Raw genomic sequence first — 14,961 nt, forward strand, 5'->3', positions numbered from 1 at the left:
TGATCATCTTTACTATCATTATTCTGATTTTTTAAAAGGTAATTTTCCTATTTCCTCTTCATTTATTTGGACTTCTGTGTTTCTAGCTGTTCCTTCATTTGTGAAGTATTTCTCTGCCTCTTCATTTTTTTCTTTTTTAAGTTATTGTGTTTGAGGTCTCCTTTTCCCAGGCTTCAATGAAAGTTGAATTCTTTCCTTGAAGAATGTTGAATTCTTTCTTCCTTTTGGTTTCTGCCCTCCTAAGGTTGGCCCAGTGGCTTGTGTGAGCTTTATATAGGGTGAGATTTGTGCTGAGTTTTTGTTTGCTTGTTTATTTTTCTTCTGATGGGCAAGGCTGAGTGAGGTGGTACTCCTGTCTGCTGATGATTTGGTTTGTATTTTTGTTTTGTTTCTTATTTAGATGAGGTGTCCTGCACAGGGTGCTACTGCTGGTTGGGTGATGCTGGGTCTTGTAATCAAGGGGTTTCCTTGTGTGAGTTCTCACTATTTGATACTTCCTAGGGTTAGTTCTCTGGTAGTCTAGGGTCTTGGAGTCAGTGCTCCCACTCCAAAGGCTTAGAGTTTGATCTCTGGTCAGGAATGAAGATACCACAAGTGGCTTGTTATGGTATTAAGGGAGAGTAAAACAAATATCCAAAAATGAGAAACCAAAGATGAACCCCAGATCAATAGCAGTTACAAAATCAGGCAAATAATAATTAAAATAATGGAATATACACATATACATATACACCCATGAGCAAAGTGAAAACAGTTGAACAAAAATAAAATACAGTAGATTGATCCAGTGAACAAAGGAAATCAAAATTTATATTTACCAGTTAAGAACAAAACTAACTTAAACACAAACTGGAAAACAAAACTAAAGCAAGGTGCCAAGTGGGGAATAAAGCAATGAAAACAAAACTAACAAATATGTTGAGAGGAAAGGAAAGAAAGAATAGACATGCAAATTTAAATAGAGGTAGATGAAGAAGATTTATATACATTAAAGATTAACTGCAAGGAGAAAAGAACAGTAGGAAAGGCAAATGAAGGAATAACTGTAGAAAAATATTATAGGTTAAAAAATTAAAATTAAAAAAAGAGAAAAGAGAAAAAAAAAATGGAAGAAGAAAGAAAAAAGGGGGAAAAAAGGAAAATACTCCACACAACTCCAAAAACCCAACATAGAGGCACAGGTTTATAACAACAATAGAAAGTGTGATTGAGTGCTCGCTTCGGCAGTACATATACTAAAATTGGAACGATACAGAGAAGATTAGCACAGCCCCTGTGCAAGGATGACACGCAAATTTGTGAAGCGTTCCATATTTTTACTAGAACATTTTCTAACACCATACACAAAAATAAATTCAAAATGGACTAAAGATCTAAATTTAAGACAAGAAACTATAAAATTCCTAGAGGAGAACATAGGCAAAACACTCTCCGACATAAATCACAGCATGGTCCTCTATGACCCACCTCCCAGAATTCTGGAAATAAAAGCAAAAATAAACAAATGGAATCTAATTAAAATTAAAAGCTTCTGCACAACAAAGGAAACTATAAGCAAGGTGAAAAGACAGCCTTCTGAATGGGAGAAAATAATGGCAAATGAAGCAACTGACAAACAACTAATCTAAAAAATATACAAGCAACTCATGCAGCTCAATTCCAGAAAAATAAACAACCCAATCAAAAAATGGGCCAAAGAACTAAATAGACATTTCTCCAAAGAAGACATACAGATTGCTAACAAACACATGAAAAGATGCTCAACATCACTCATTATCAGAGAAATGCAAATCAAGACCACAATGAGGTACCATTTCACACCAGTCAGAATGGCTGTGACCCAAAAGTCTACCAGCAATAAATGCTGGAGAGGGTGTGGAGAAAAGGGAACCCTCTTACACTGCTGGTGGGAATGCAAACTAGTACAGCCACTATGGAGAACAGTGTGGAGATTCCTTAAAAATCCAGAAATAGAACTGCCTTATGACCCAGCAATCCCACTGCTGGGCATACACACCGAGGAAACCAGAATTGAAAGAGACACATGTACCCCAATGTTCATCGCAGCACTGTTTATAATAGCCAGGACATGGAAGCAACCTAGATGTCTATCAGCAGATGAATGGATAAGAAAGCTGTGGTACATATACACAATGGAGTATTACTCAGCCATTAAAAAGAATACATTTGAATCAGTTGTAATGAGGTGGATGAAACTGGAGCCAATTATACAGAGTGAAGTAAGCCAGAAAGAAAAATACCAATACAGTATACTAACACATATATGTGGAATTTAGAAAGATGGTAACAATAACCCTGTATGCGAGACTGCAAAAGAGACACAGATGTATAGAACAGATTTTGGACTCTGTGGGAGAAGGGGAGGTCGGGATGATTTGGGAGAATGGCATTGAAACATGTATAATATCATGTAAGAAATGAATCGCCAGGCTAGGTTCAGTGCAGGATACAGGATGCTTGGGGCTGGTGCACTGGGATGACCCAGAGAGATGGTATGGGGAGGGAGGTGGGAAGGGGGTTCAGGATTGGGAACTCAGGTACACCCGTGGCAGATTCATGTTGATGTATGGCAAAACTAATACAGTATTGTAAAGTAAAATAAAGTAAAGTTTTTTTTTAAGGCAAAAAAAAAAAAAAAGAAAAGAAAGTGTGACTGAATATACACATATACATATGCACCCATAAGCAGAATCAAAACAGTTCAACAAAAATTAAGTACAATATATTGACCTGGAGAACAAAGGAAACCAAAAATTATATATGAGAACAAAATTAATTAAAGCACAAACAGGAAAACAGAACTAAGGCAAGATGCCTACTGGGGACTAAAGCAATGAAAATAAAACTAGCAAATATGTTAGAGGGAAGGAGAGAAAGAAAAGAAAAAAAGAATAGACATGCAAAGTTAAATAGAGGTAGATAAAAAAGATTTATATACATGAAAGATTAACTGCAAGGGGAAAAGAACAGTAGGAAAAGCAAACAAAGGAATAAATGTAGAAAAAATAATATAGGTTTAAAAATTAAAATTAAAAAAAGAGAAAAAAAAAGAAGAAGAAAACTCCACAGAACTGCAAAAGCCCAATGTAGAGGCAGAGGTTTATAACAATAAAAAATGTGACTGAGGTAAAAGAAAAAAAAATATCAAAACCTTAATTGGATTTCTTAGTGCCGATAAAATTGACAACTACAATGGAGGTGGGGGGAGAAAAAGAAAAAAATCCAAGAGGATCTACAGGACAAGTCAAAAAATAAGAATAATAAATGTTTTTCTTGAGCCATTGCTGTTAGAGTCCTTTCCAGCGCTGGGAGTCACAATCCACCTTACCTCCCTAGGATGCCCTCCAACACTGTGCTGATCTCTGGACCTGCTGTGGGGGCACCTCAGATCCTAATCTGGTCCTACTCCTGTGTGTTCTTGCCTCCAACATCCACAGCTATCACAGCTTGTGCGTTTTCTTTTGTGGGAGCTTTCAATGTCCTTTTATATATTCCTCAGACACACAGTCTGCCTAGTTGATCGTATGGATTCAATCTGCAGCTTGTACAGCTAGTCAGAAGGTTTGGGGTCTTCTTCCTTAGCCACACTGCCCCTGGGTTTCAATTGTGGTTTTATTTCCACCTCTGCATGTGGGTCATTCACTGGGGTTTAGCTCCTGAGGCTGGCCTGAAGGGCTTGGGTTTGCCCCTGTGAGGGCCAGATGTAGAGATTGTGCAGCTGCTTGGATTGCAGGAGTTCTGGCAGCAACAGTTAGTCAGGGGGCTTGGCAGCTAGAGTAGTAGGAAATATAGTGCTCTAGAAGGGTTTGGCAACCCATGTTGGCTGACATGGCTCCAGTATTCTTGCCTGGAGAACCCCCTCTTTGACAGAGAAGCCTGACAGGCCAGTCTACAGGGTTGCAAAGAGTGGGGCACTACTGAAGAGACCCTGCGCACATAAACACAAGGCTTTTTTTTTTGCCTGTGGCAGCTTTGCCCCAGTGAGAGTTGAGCGTGAAGGTGGTGCAACTGCTTGGCTTGCGGGAACCCTGGCGGCGTCAAGTGTGCAAGGACACAGACTGCCTCCACAGCAGGAGTTATGGCCCTATCAGAGTCTCTTTTTGAGCCTCTTGTAGCTGGTGATCAGAAGGCCTCTTTGGCCAGTCTTTCTCCGTAGCTCTGCCTATTCAGGCACTTAGAAGGATCTCTTGCCTGGGGTCCTTCTCTGTTGTCCCATGCATCAGGCACATAGAGAGGGGCCCCCCTGACTGGGGTCCTACTCTGTAGATTGGTGGATCAGGCTCTTAAAGGGGCATCCTGGGTGGGGTCCTACTCTAGTTCAATGTGTCAGGCATTTGATGGGCCAGCCTCTCTATTGTTCACCTGCCAATGCCAGCATGTGTAGAGAGAGAGGCTATGGTGATGGCTCCATCCCCTACACATGACTCAGCAGTATCGCCTTGCTTCTCTATAGGCATTTCCCATCATGATCTCCTTCCTCACATCCCCTCTATCTGTCTCTCCACAGTCAACAGCAGCCCTCACCCTGGGGTTGCTCCATAATCCCTAAACTCAAGCTCCCAGACGCTGCCCCTTCCAGGAGATCCGTGTTCCTGACAGGCATATGTGTGGCTGTGGCAAGGACTGTCTGATTCTCATTCCATTTGGGCTGCCACAGGTCAGCTGTTTCACTCTTAGCCTTAAATATTTCTCCTCTGGCTCAGACAATTGCCCTGTTGTGGGGATCAGACCCCTGCTTCAGTTCCTCCAAGCCTCTGAAGGCAGGTCCAGTCCTACTAACACTCCTGTTTATGCCCCTAGTTCCTTTGGTTCCGAGTTTTGCATGGTTCTGTATACTCTTTGGCACTGGTCAGGTACCCCTGTCTGCTCTCAGGTGGTGTTCTGCATGCACTTCTGTGTCTGAAGGTGTATTCCTGATATATCTGTGGAGATAAATGTACTCCACGTCCACCTACTTCTACGCCATCTTGTTCTCCCAAGTGGTATTTCTGAGCTAGATGGTGGAAGGAAGTCTCAGTAATGACACCTGGTAGGTGAAGCACCAAATTCAGGGTGGATTTTTTCTGGATGCTATAGTCTGAGTGAGTATAGCCACCCTCCTACTGTTTGCCCATGAAGGTCAGAAGCTGCTGGCTCTGTGGCTCCCTGTCTTGAATTTTGCCTTTGACATTCCCTTGATGCCTTTGACAGGGTTGCTGGGTTCAACTTCAAGAACAAAGACCCCATCAGGGTCTCACAAAGATCTGCATCTCTACATCTTCTGATTAGCTACCTCGTTGAAGAGAAAGAGCTAAACCTACAATCTTTGTGACCCACATGGTTTATAATGTTTTCTCTCTCCATTGAGAAGAACAATAACTGTGGGAAAAAAAAAAAAAAAACAGAAGCAAGGAAGGAAAATTTTCAGACTGTAAGCTTAGTTTTCAGACAGGTATTCGAGCAAAGAGTACAGAGGAAATTTGAGAATCTGGGCATTTATTTGATTCAAAAGGGTTGTTAGGTATTGTAACATCAGGAGTGAAATCACAGGGGAGAGACAGAGGGAGCATGTTAATCTGCTTCTGGAAGGGACCATTGAAATCATGTGCTGCAAACACGTGAGCTAGGAAGCCAGAGGGATTAAGCAACTTTCCCAGCCTCCTCAGTGTGTTAGTGGTAGAGCTCACACTAGATTTCTCCTGACTGCCAGGCCCAGGATGTATTCTCATCCATTACACCCTGGACTTGGGTTAAGGCTTATATCTGCCTTTTGCTCTCTTCCCTCACTCTACTCCCATCTGCACTGTAGTCTTACTCCTTAAAGTCCTTTGAGGGATAGGGGAAGCACACCCCTGCTCTAGAATCGTAGGCTGGGGTCTGCCCTTGCTGTTGAAAAAAGGCCAGAATGAAAGAATATTAATAACCCTGTAGAGCCTTCTAGGAATCCACAGTAGGGCTGGGAGACTTTCAAAGAAACCAGCTGAACTAGCACAAAGATCCATGAGCTTTCCTGAACTCCCCTGAGAGCCTTATGATCCAAGAGTAAGAAGTCAGGACCTCAGTGCCATTCTACAGATTGGGAACCCCAAACAAACTAGATGAGTCTGTGTCCAGATCCACAGGCACCAGCAAAGCGCTTCGTATGCTGCACCGCTAGAACTCGCTAGCTCACCTCTTTTAAGGGAGAGAGAGATGCTCTGAGCATTCTGAAACATAGCTTGGGAGACACAGAAGAAACTGATGATTGTCCGAGAGGGCTGGGCTACAAGATGAGAGAAACCATACTTACTTTTCATGGTGTGCACATGCCTCAGGTTCATTCATACAGCTACAAGTTTCACAGCAACCCTCTCAGACTGCAGTAAGACTAAACTGAATCCACCCTGCAATTCCTAGTGCTTGTGTGTCTGGCAGTGTGTCTGGACAGCCTTCTACAAGATGTGACTTGAAGGAGATCAGAACATCCCTACCCAAAAGTGTATCTTCGTGCCAGCCAGTCTTGTATACAGAATCTCATGATAGTTAGTCTTCATAAAATTCACTCATTTGGTATTCAGTGAATGTTCAGCCATGGGGCCTATTTTGCATAGGAAGTAGATTTTAGGTGTGATATGAAGTTGACGTAGGTTTGCCTGATGTTCTTAAGGAACATTAAGTCAAGCATGGGAGATAAGGCAGATGTGCAGTATTCTATAATGACAATTATAATTTGTGGGGTGTTTATTGTGCACTTGATTTTTTACATATATTTTATTTAATGTTAAGAGCTGCCTTGAAAAGTAAGCATTTATAACCCACTTTTTTACAAATTAGGAAACTGGGATTAAGGAATCTTCCCATTTCCCTCTATCTAGAAAGTGGTATTATAGAAAGGATTGGAACCTCAGTCTGTGTGGCCCTTCTGCTAGTCCACACTTCTTCCTGAATGTCCATAAAAATAAGCAATGAGTTCTCTGAATGGTATAAATAAACTGCCAGGGAGCAGAGATGAAGAAGGTTCTCACTTCCAGCTGGGACATTTGGGGAAGGTATCATGGCAAAATGCATTTGAGCTTTAATGATGGCAAATTTAACAGAAGGAATAAACTCTATATTCTAGGCAGTGGCAATGGCTTCAGAAATAGCATGATGAGGCTGGTTTGGATCATGGATAATAGTATAATATACAAGGTGGATACTAAGGGGCTCACAGGAGGCAAGGCTGGAAAGGTGAGTTGAGGCCAGATTGTGGAGTCTTGCTGACAGGTGAAGAAGCAAAGTCTCTCTTTATGAGGCAATGGGAGCCTCTGAAGCCCTCCTCTCAGGTCCAGTTAAAAGGAAAATGAGGCTACAGTACAGTCATACCTCATTTTATTGCACTTTGCTTTATTTCACTTTGCAAGTATTGCATTTTTTACAAGTTGAAGGTTTGTAGCAACCCTGTGTTGAGCAAGTTTATCGACACCATTTTTCCAAAATCATTTTTTTTAAACTTTTTTTCTCTGTCTTACATTTTAACAATTCTCCCAGTATTTCCAAAATTTTAATTTCTATTTTATTTGTCATAGTAATCTGTAATCAGTGATCTTTGATGCCACTTCTGTAATTGTTTTAGGATGCCATGAACTGAGCCCATAGAAGACAGAAAACTTAATAAATGTTGTGTGTGTTCTGATTACTCCATTGACTGACTGTTCTGCCATCTCTCTATTTCTCTCCTCTTGCCACCCCCCCCCATTCCCCGAGGCACAACAATGTTGATATTAGGCTAATTAATAACCCTGCAATGGTCTCCAAGAGTTCAAGTGAAAGCAAGAGTCTCTCACTTTAAATCAAAAGCTAGAAATGATTAAGGTTAGTGAGTAAGGCATGCCAAATGCTGAGACAGGCTGAAATCTAGGCCTCTTGAACCAAATAGCCAAATTGTGAATGCAAGGAAGAGATTAAAAGTGCTACTCCAGTGAAGATACGAATGATAAGAAGCCAAAACAACCTTCTTGCTGACAAGGAGAATGGTATAGAGGTCCAGATAAAAGATCAGATAAACCAGCCACAATCCTTTATGCCAAAGCCTAATCCAGAGCAAGACCCTAACTCTTCTTAATTTTATGAAGGATGAGAGAGTTGTAAAAACTGCAGAAGTCTGAGGCTAGCAGAGGCTGGCTCATGAGGGTTAAGGAAAGAAATCATCTCCATCCCATAAAGGAGATGCAAGGAGAAGCTGCAAGTTCTAACCCAGAAGCTGCAAAAAGTTATACAAAAGATCTAGCTAAGATAATTAATGAAGATGAATACACAAAATGGTAGATTTTCAATGCAGATAGAGCAGCCTTATATTGGGAAGAGATGTCATCTATGACTTATAGTTTGAGAAGAAAGTCAGTGCCTGTTCCACAGCTTCAGAAGACAAGCTGACTCTCTTGTTAGGGGCTAACATTGCTGGTGACATTAAGTTAAAGCCAATGCTCAGTTAACCATTCAGAAAATCCAAAGATTCTTAAAAATTATATAAATCTACTCTGCTTGTGCTCTATAATAAGGCCTAGGTGAGAGCACACCTGTTACAACATGATTTACTGAATTCTTTCAACATGCTGTTGAGATACACTGTTCAGAAAGGAAGATTTCTTTCAAAGTACTGATATTACTGCTCATTAACAATGTACCTCCTCACCAAGAGCTCTGATGGAGATATACAATGGGATTAGCCCCATTTTTACACCTGTTACCACAGCACCTATTCTGTAGGCGGTGGATCAAGGAGTAATTTAAACTTACTACTTAAGAAATACATTTTAAAGGCTCTAACTGCCATAGATAGTAATTCCTCTCATGGATCTGAGCAAAGTAAATTAAAAACCTTCTGGAAAGGATTCAGTATTTAGACGCCATTAAGATCATTTTGAAAGAGGTAAAAATATCAAATTAACAGCCGTTTAGAAGAAGTTGATTTCAACCCTCATGGATGATTTTGATAAGCTCAAGACTTCAGGGGAGAAAGTAAGTACAGATGTGGTAGAAATAACAAAAGAATTGGAATTAGGATTGGAGCCTGAATATGTGACTGAATTGCTGCAATCTCATAAAATGTCAATGGATGAGGAGTTGCTTCTTACGGATAAGCAAAGAAAGTGGTTTCTTGATATAGAATCTATCCTTGATGAAGGTGTTATGAAGATTGTTAAATTTATTTGATAAAGCAGTGGCAGGATTCGACTATATTGACTGTTAGGTAGTTAGAATAGGAAAAAGGAGTCCATAATGGTGGTGGCCAAAAGACAAAGAAAGGAAAAAGCCCATGAAAATAGAACAGAGGAAGGTCCAAGGACCAGAGCGAGAACCTCAGGTAAAACAAACAGCCCTCCTGGCTAGCCCAATTTACATAGGGCAGGCTCATGGGGAGGAGAAAAAGCATATAAAAAGAGGAGCCAAAATTGAGCAGGGAGACCTCTCTTCTCTTCTTTTGGGTCGGCCTGTCCTCAGGCCTCAAGGATGTATTTTCCTTTGCTTGCCAAATAAAATTGAGCTCTAACACTGGTCTGTCCATCACTTCAAATTTTTGCTGCAGTGAGACAAAACTGAGGAAATTACAAACTCCCCTGACAACTCCAATTTTGAAAGAAGCCCTACTGTGGGTAAAATGCTACCAAACATGACTGCATGCGGCAGAGAAATCGTTCATGAAAAGAAGAGTCAATCAATGCAGCATATTTCATTGTTGTCTTATACTAAGAAATTGCCACAGCCACCCCAGCCTTCAGCAATCACCACCCTGAGGAATCAGTAGCCATCAACATCAAGGTAAGGCCCTCCACCAGCAAAGATTAAGATTCTTTGAAAGCTCAGCTGATGATTAGGGTTTTTATTTTTGCAATAAAGTATTTTTAAAAATTATTTATTTATTGGCTCTGTTGGGTCTTTGTCACTGCATGTAGGCTTTCTTTAGTTGTGGTGAGCAAGGGCCAGTCTCTAGTTGCTGTGCATGGGCCTCTCATTTCAGCGGCTTCTCTTGTTGTGGAGTACAGTCTCTAGAGGGTGCAGGCTCAGTTTCTGTAGCCCACGGGCTTAGTTGCCTGGTGGCATGTGGAGTCTTCCTGGACTAGGGATCAAACTGGAGTCCCTTGCATTACAAGGCAGATTCTTAACCACTGGACCACCAGTAAAGCCCAATACAGTATTTTTAATTAGTGCATATACATTGTTTTTTTAGACATCATGCTACTGCACACTCAATAGACTACAGTGTAGTGTAAACATGACTTTTATATGCACTAATAAACCAAAACGATCGTGTAAGTTGTTACTGTAATATTTGTTTTACAATAGTGGTCTGAGGTCTGAACACTTCATGCAAAGATGGGCTCAATAAAGGACAGAAATGGTCTGGACCTAACAGAAGTAGAAGATATTAAGAAGAGGTGGCAAGAATACACGGAAGAACTGTACAAAAAAGATCTTCACGACCCAGGTAATAATGATGATGTGATCACTAATCTAGAGCCAGACATCTTGGAATGTGAAGTCAACTGGGCCTTAGAAAGCATCAATACAAACAAAGCTAGTGGAGGTGATGGAATTCCAGTTGAGCTGTTTCAAATCCTGAAAGATGATGCTGTGAAAGTGCTGCACTCAATATGCCAGCAAATTTGGAAAACTCAGCAGTGGCCACAGGACTGGAAAAGGTCAGTTTTCATTCCAATTCCAAAGAAAGGCAATGCCAAAGAATGCTCCAACTACTGCACAATTGCACTCATCTCACATTCTAGTAAAGTAATGGTCAAAATTCTCCAAGCCAGACTTCAGCAATACATGAACTGTGAACTCCCTGATGTTCAAGCTGGTTTAAGAAAAGGCAGAGGAACCAGAAATCAAATTGCCAACATCTGCTGGATCATGTAAAAAGTAAGAGACTTCCAGAAAAACATCTATTTCTGCTTTATCGACTATGCCAAAGCCTTTGATTGTGTGGATCACAATAAACTGTGTAAAATTCTGAAAGAGATGGGAATCCAAGACCACCTGACCTGCCTCTTGAGAAATCTGTATGCAGGTCTGGAAGCAACAGTTAGAACTGGGCATGGAACAACAGACTGGTTCCAAATAGGAAAAGGAGTACGTCAAGGCTGTATATTGTCACCCTGCTTATTTAACTTCTATGCAGAGTACATCATGAGAAACGCTGGAGTGGAAGAAACACAAGCTGGAATCAAGATTGCCGGGAGAAATATCAATAACCTTAGAAATGCAGATGACACCACCCTTAAGGCAGAAAGTGAAGAGGAACTAAAAAGCCTCTTGATGAAAGTGAAAAAGGAGAGTGAAAAAGTTGGCTTAAAGCTCAACACTCAGAAAACGAAGATCATGGCATCTGGTCCCATCACTTCATGGGAAATAGATGGGGAAACAGTGGAAACAGTGTCAGACTTATTTTGGGGGGCTTCAAAATCACTGCAGATGGTGAGTGCAGCCATGAAATTAAAAGACGCTTACTCCTTGGAAGAAAAGTTATGACCAATCTAGATAATATATTCAAAAGCAAAGACATTACTTTGCCGACTAAGGTCCGTCTAGTCAAGGCTATGGTTTTTCCAGTAGTCTTGTATGGATGTGGGAGTTGGACTGTGAAGAAGGCTGAGCGCCGAAGAATTGATGCTTTTGAACTGTGGTGTTGGAGATGACTCTTGAGGGTCCCTTGGACTGCAAGGAGATCCAACCAGTCCATTCTGAAGGAGATCAGCCCTGGGATTTCTTTGGAAGGTATGATGCTAAAGCTGAAGCTCCAGTACTTTGGCCACCTCATGCAAAGAGTTGACTCATTGGAAAAGACTCTGGTGCTGGGAGAGATTGGGGGCAGGGGGAGAAGGGGACGACCCAGGATGAGATGGCTGGATGGCATCACGGACTCGATGGACGTGAGTCTGAGTGAACTCCGGGAGATGGTGATGGACAGGGAGGCTTGGCGTGCTGCGATTCATGGGGTCGCAAAGAGTCGGACACGACTGAGCGACTGAACTGAACTGAACTGATAGTGGTCTGAAACTGAATCCACAATATCTCTGTAAACTGTCACAGATGATAAGCTCTGAGAGCAGTGCTGGTGGGGAGTGGAATGCAGGGACCGGAGGAGAGGAGTACTACTGAGCTCATAACCAATGGGTGGCAGAAAGGAGAGATGATTCTAAAAGGATGTTTTGATAAGAGCCTTGGTGACAGAAATGTTGGAAACATTCACAGAAATATGGGAAATAGGAAGAGGTGCAAGCCTGAGGGAGATAACCACCTAGAAATTGTCACCCATTAGGCTCAGGGTCTGGGTGCAAGGGTTGTCATGCTGGAGGCAGCTGAGGAATATGAACCAAGGGGAGTCGCACAGGAGGAAGGAGCCTGAGCATAGTGAAAGCAAGCTAGGGCCACGTGAGGGGTAGTAGTTTGTGACAAGGTAGGAATAATAGGAACAGGAAAAGGAATAGGAAAAATATATGTAAGAATTTGAGGGCAAAGAAAAAAAAAAAAGAGTAAGTTATCCCTCTCTGTGTTTGCTTAAGGAGGGACCTTTTTTCTTACACTAAATGAATGAATGCAACCAATAAATAAATGCAAACTTACTTAATGCTTCTGACTGTCAAAAAGAGTATGACATAGCCAATCATTTGCCTCACTCTCCAAACAGAATATAGCCCACTGTACATAAACCATCTTGAATTATGTAAGCTACTCCATGATGGAGCTTATTAAAATGGTTCCTGGGCTTGAGCCCAACCTTTTCTTCCTATAAAGTGAAATAAAGATAACATGACTTTGCTGTCAATAATAGGTTCTTAAATATGCTTGAGCTTTGCTGGCACTACCAACATTAACATTTACTTTCAGGGCAATTATGGTAAAGCAGAATATGATAAGTCACCAGAGAGAAGGAAGAGGGTAAGAAAGGCAGGATGAGGGAGTCTCTACATCCAGGCAAACGACCTAGCTCACTGTTCAGGAACCACCATAACTTTGTGCCTGTGAGTCACTCTCCCCTTTTTTATTATTATTATTTTTTGCCCTTGAAATAAAATCAGATCATCTGACTTGATTGTTTTTTACTAAAGTAAACAGGGACATGTTCCCTTCCCTGCTAATAGATCTCACTACCCTACCATCTCCCTCCCTTCATCAACCCTACAGCTCATGGCACTTCAATGGCCTTGAGAGTAGGAGCAGAGGGAAGTGGGATTTGTGGAGAAAATTCTGAGGTTTTATCAGCCTCAGTAGGTTGGGAGTCTACATAGAGTATTAAAAGGACTCAAGGAAATAAAAATAGCAAAAGTTTCCTACTGCAAGCAAAGCAATAGTTTACAAAAGCCATTCTTTTCACAGATGTGTTCCTCTAGCTGCTCTCTGTTGCTTTAAGCTCTGCTCCTTGTGCTGACAGTTGAGATAAGTATGTATTTCTCTTGGGATGGACCACCATATGGTTTCTCTTTTGTATTCTCACAGTTTAGAAACTCAGCATAGCTCCCTGTGCTTCTACTTTGAATAAAGAATATAAACTAAATTTTAAAGAGAGTTTGAAATTCCCTAGCCAAGTTTCAAAATGACAGAATAGAAGGATGTGCATTGATCTTTTCCTGTGAGAATTCCAAAATTACAACTTGCTGCTGAACAACCATCAACAGGCAAATGTTGGATCCCACCAAAAAAAGATACCCCACCCCAAAGACAAAGGAAAAGCCCTAGCAAGACAGTAGGAGGGGCGAAATCACACTTAGACTCAAAGCCCATACTGGCCAGAGATGCTCGTAAGGCTCAAACAAAATATTGTGCGCACCAGGAAACCCCACAGAGACCGGGTCAGATCAGCCTTTGAGTGTTTGAATCTCCTGTGGAAGTACAGGTCAGCAGTGGCCTGGTGCAGGGGTAGGGGCTCTGGGTGCAGCAGACCTGGGTGTGACATAAGCCCTCTTGGATGAGGTCACCATTAACCCCACCATAGAGCTGCTGAGCAGACGACCCACAAACTGCAGAACAATTATACCAAATAAATTCTCGCACTGTTAAGAAAGTTCTAGGACCTACAACAGATTTCCCAACCTGGAGACCTGGCAAAAGGGCTGAGAACCTCCAGGAAATTTGACTTTGGAGGCCAGTGGGATTTGATTACAGAACTTACATAGGACTAGGGAAACAGACTCTTGGAGGGCACAAAAAACCCTTGTGAGCACCAGGACCCAGGAGAAAGGAGCAGTGACCCCACAAGAGACTGACCCAGACTTACCTGTGAGTGTCCAGGAATCTCCAGTGAGGTGTGGGTTGGTGGTGGCCTGCTACAGGATCGGGGGCACTGAGTGTGGCAGTGCATGCATGCGACTTTTTGAAGGAGGTCACCATTATCTTTATTATCTCTACCATAGTTTGGTCTCAGGTCAAACAACAGGGAGGGAACACAGCCCTGCCCATCAACAGAAAATTGGATTAAAGATTTACTGAGCATGATCCCTCCCATCAGAACTAGTCCCAGTTTCCCCCATGGTCTCTCCTATCAGGAAGCTTCCATAAGCCTCTTATCATTATGCCTCAGAGGAAAGACATAATAAAAACCACAATCACAGTAAACTGACCAAATTGATCTCATGGACCATAGCCTTGTCTAACTCAATGAAACTATGAGCCATGCCATGTAGGTCCACCAAAGACAGATGGGTTATGGTGAAGAGTTCTGACAAAAAGTGGTGGTCTTCTGGAGAAGGCAATGACAAACCACTTCAGTATTCTTGCCTGGAGAACCTTATGAACAGTATGAAAAGGCGAAAAGATAGGACACTGAAAGATGAACTCCCCAGGTCAGTAGGTGTCCAATATGCTACTGGAGATCAGTGGAGAAACAACTTCAGAAAGAAAGAAGAGATGGAGCCAAAGTGAAAACAACACCCAGTTGTGGATGTGACTGGTGATGGAAGGAAAGTCTGATGCTGTAAAGAACAATATTGCATGGGAACCTGG

General features: G+C 41.8%; 1 non-coding gene across 1 annotated transcript; it reads left to right on the forward strand.

Annotated features, from left to right (window-relative positions):
• Positions 1–1,211: 1,211 nt before the first annotated feature.
• On the forward strand, positions 1,212–1,318 carry LOC138074641 (U6 spliceosomal RNA). The gene has a single exon (XR_011144472.1). It is a non-coding gene; the product is annotated as a U6 spliceosomal RNA (small nuclear RNA).
• The last annotated feature ends 13,643 nt before the right edge of the window (positions 1,319–14,961 follow it).

This window comes from Capricornis sumatraensis, chromosome 2, assembly GCF_032405125.1.
Source record: "Capricornis sumatraensis isolate serow.1 chromosome 2, serow.2, whole genome shotgun sequence".
Lineage (NCBI taxonomy): Eukaryota > Metazoa > Chordata > Mammalia > Artiodactyla > Bovidae > Capricornis > Capricornis sumatraensis.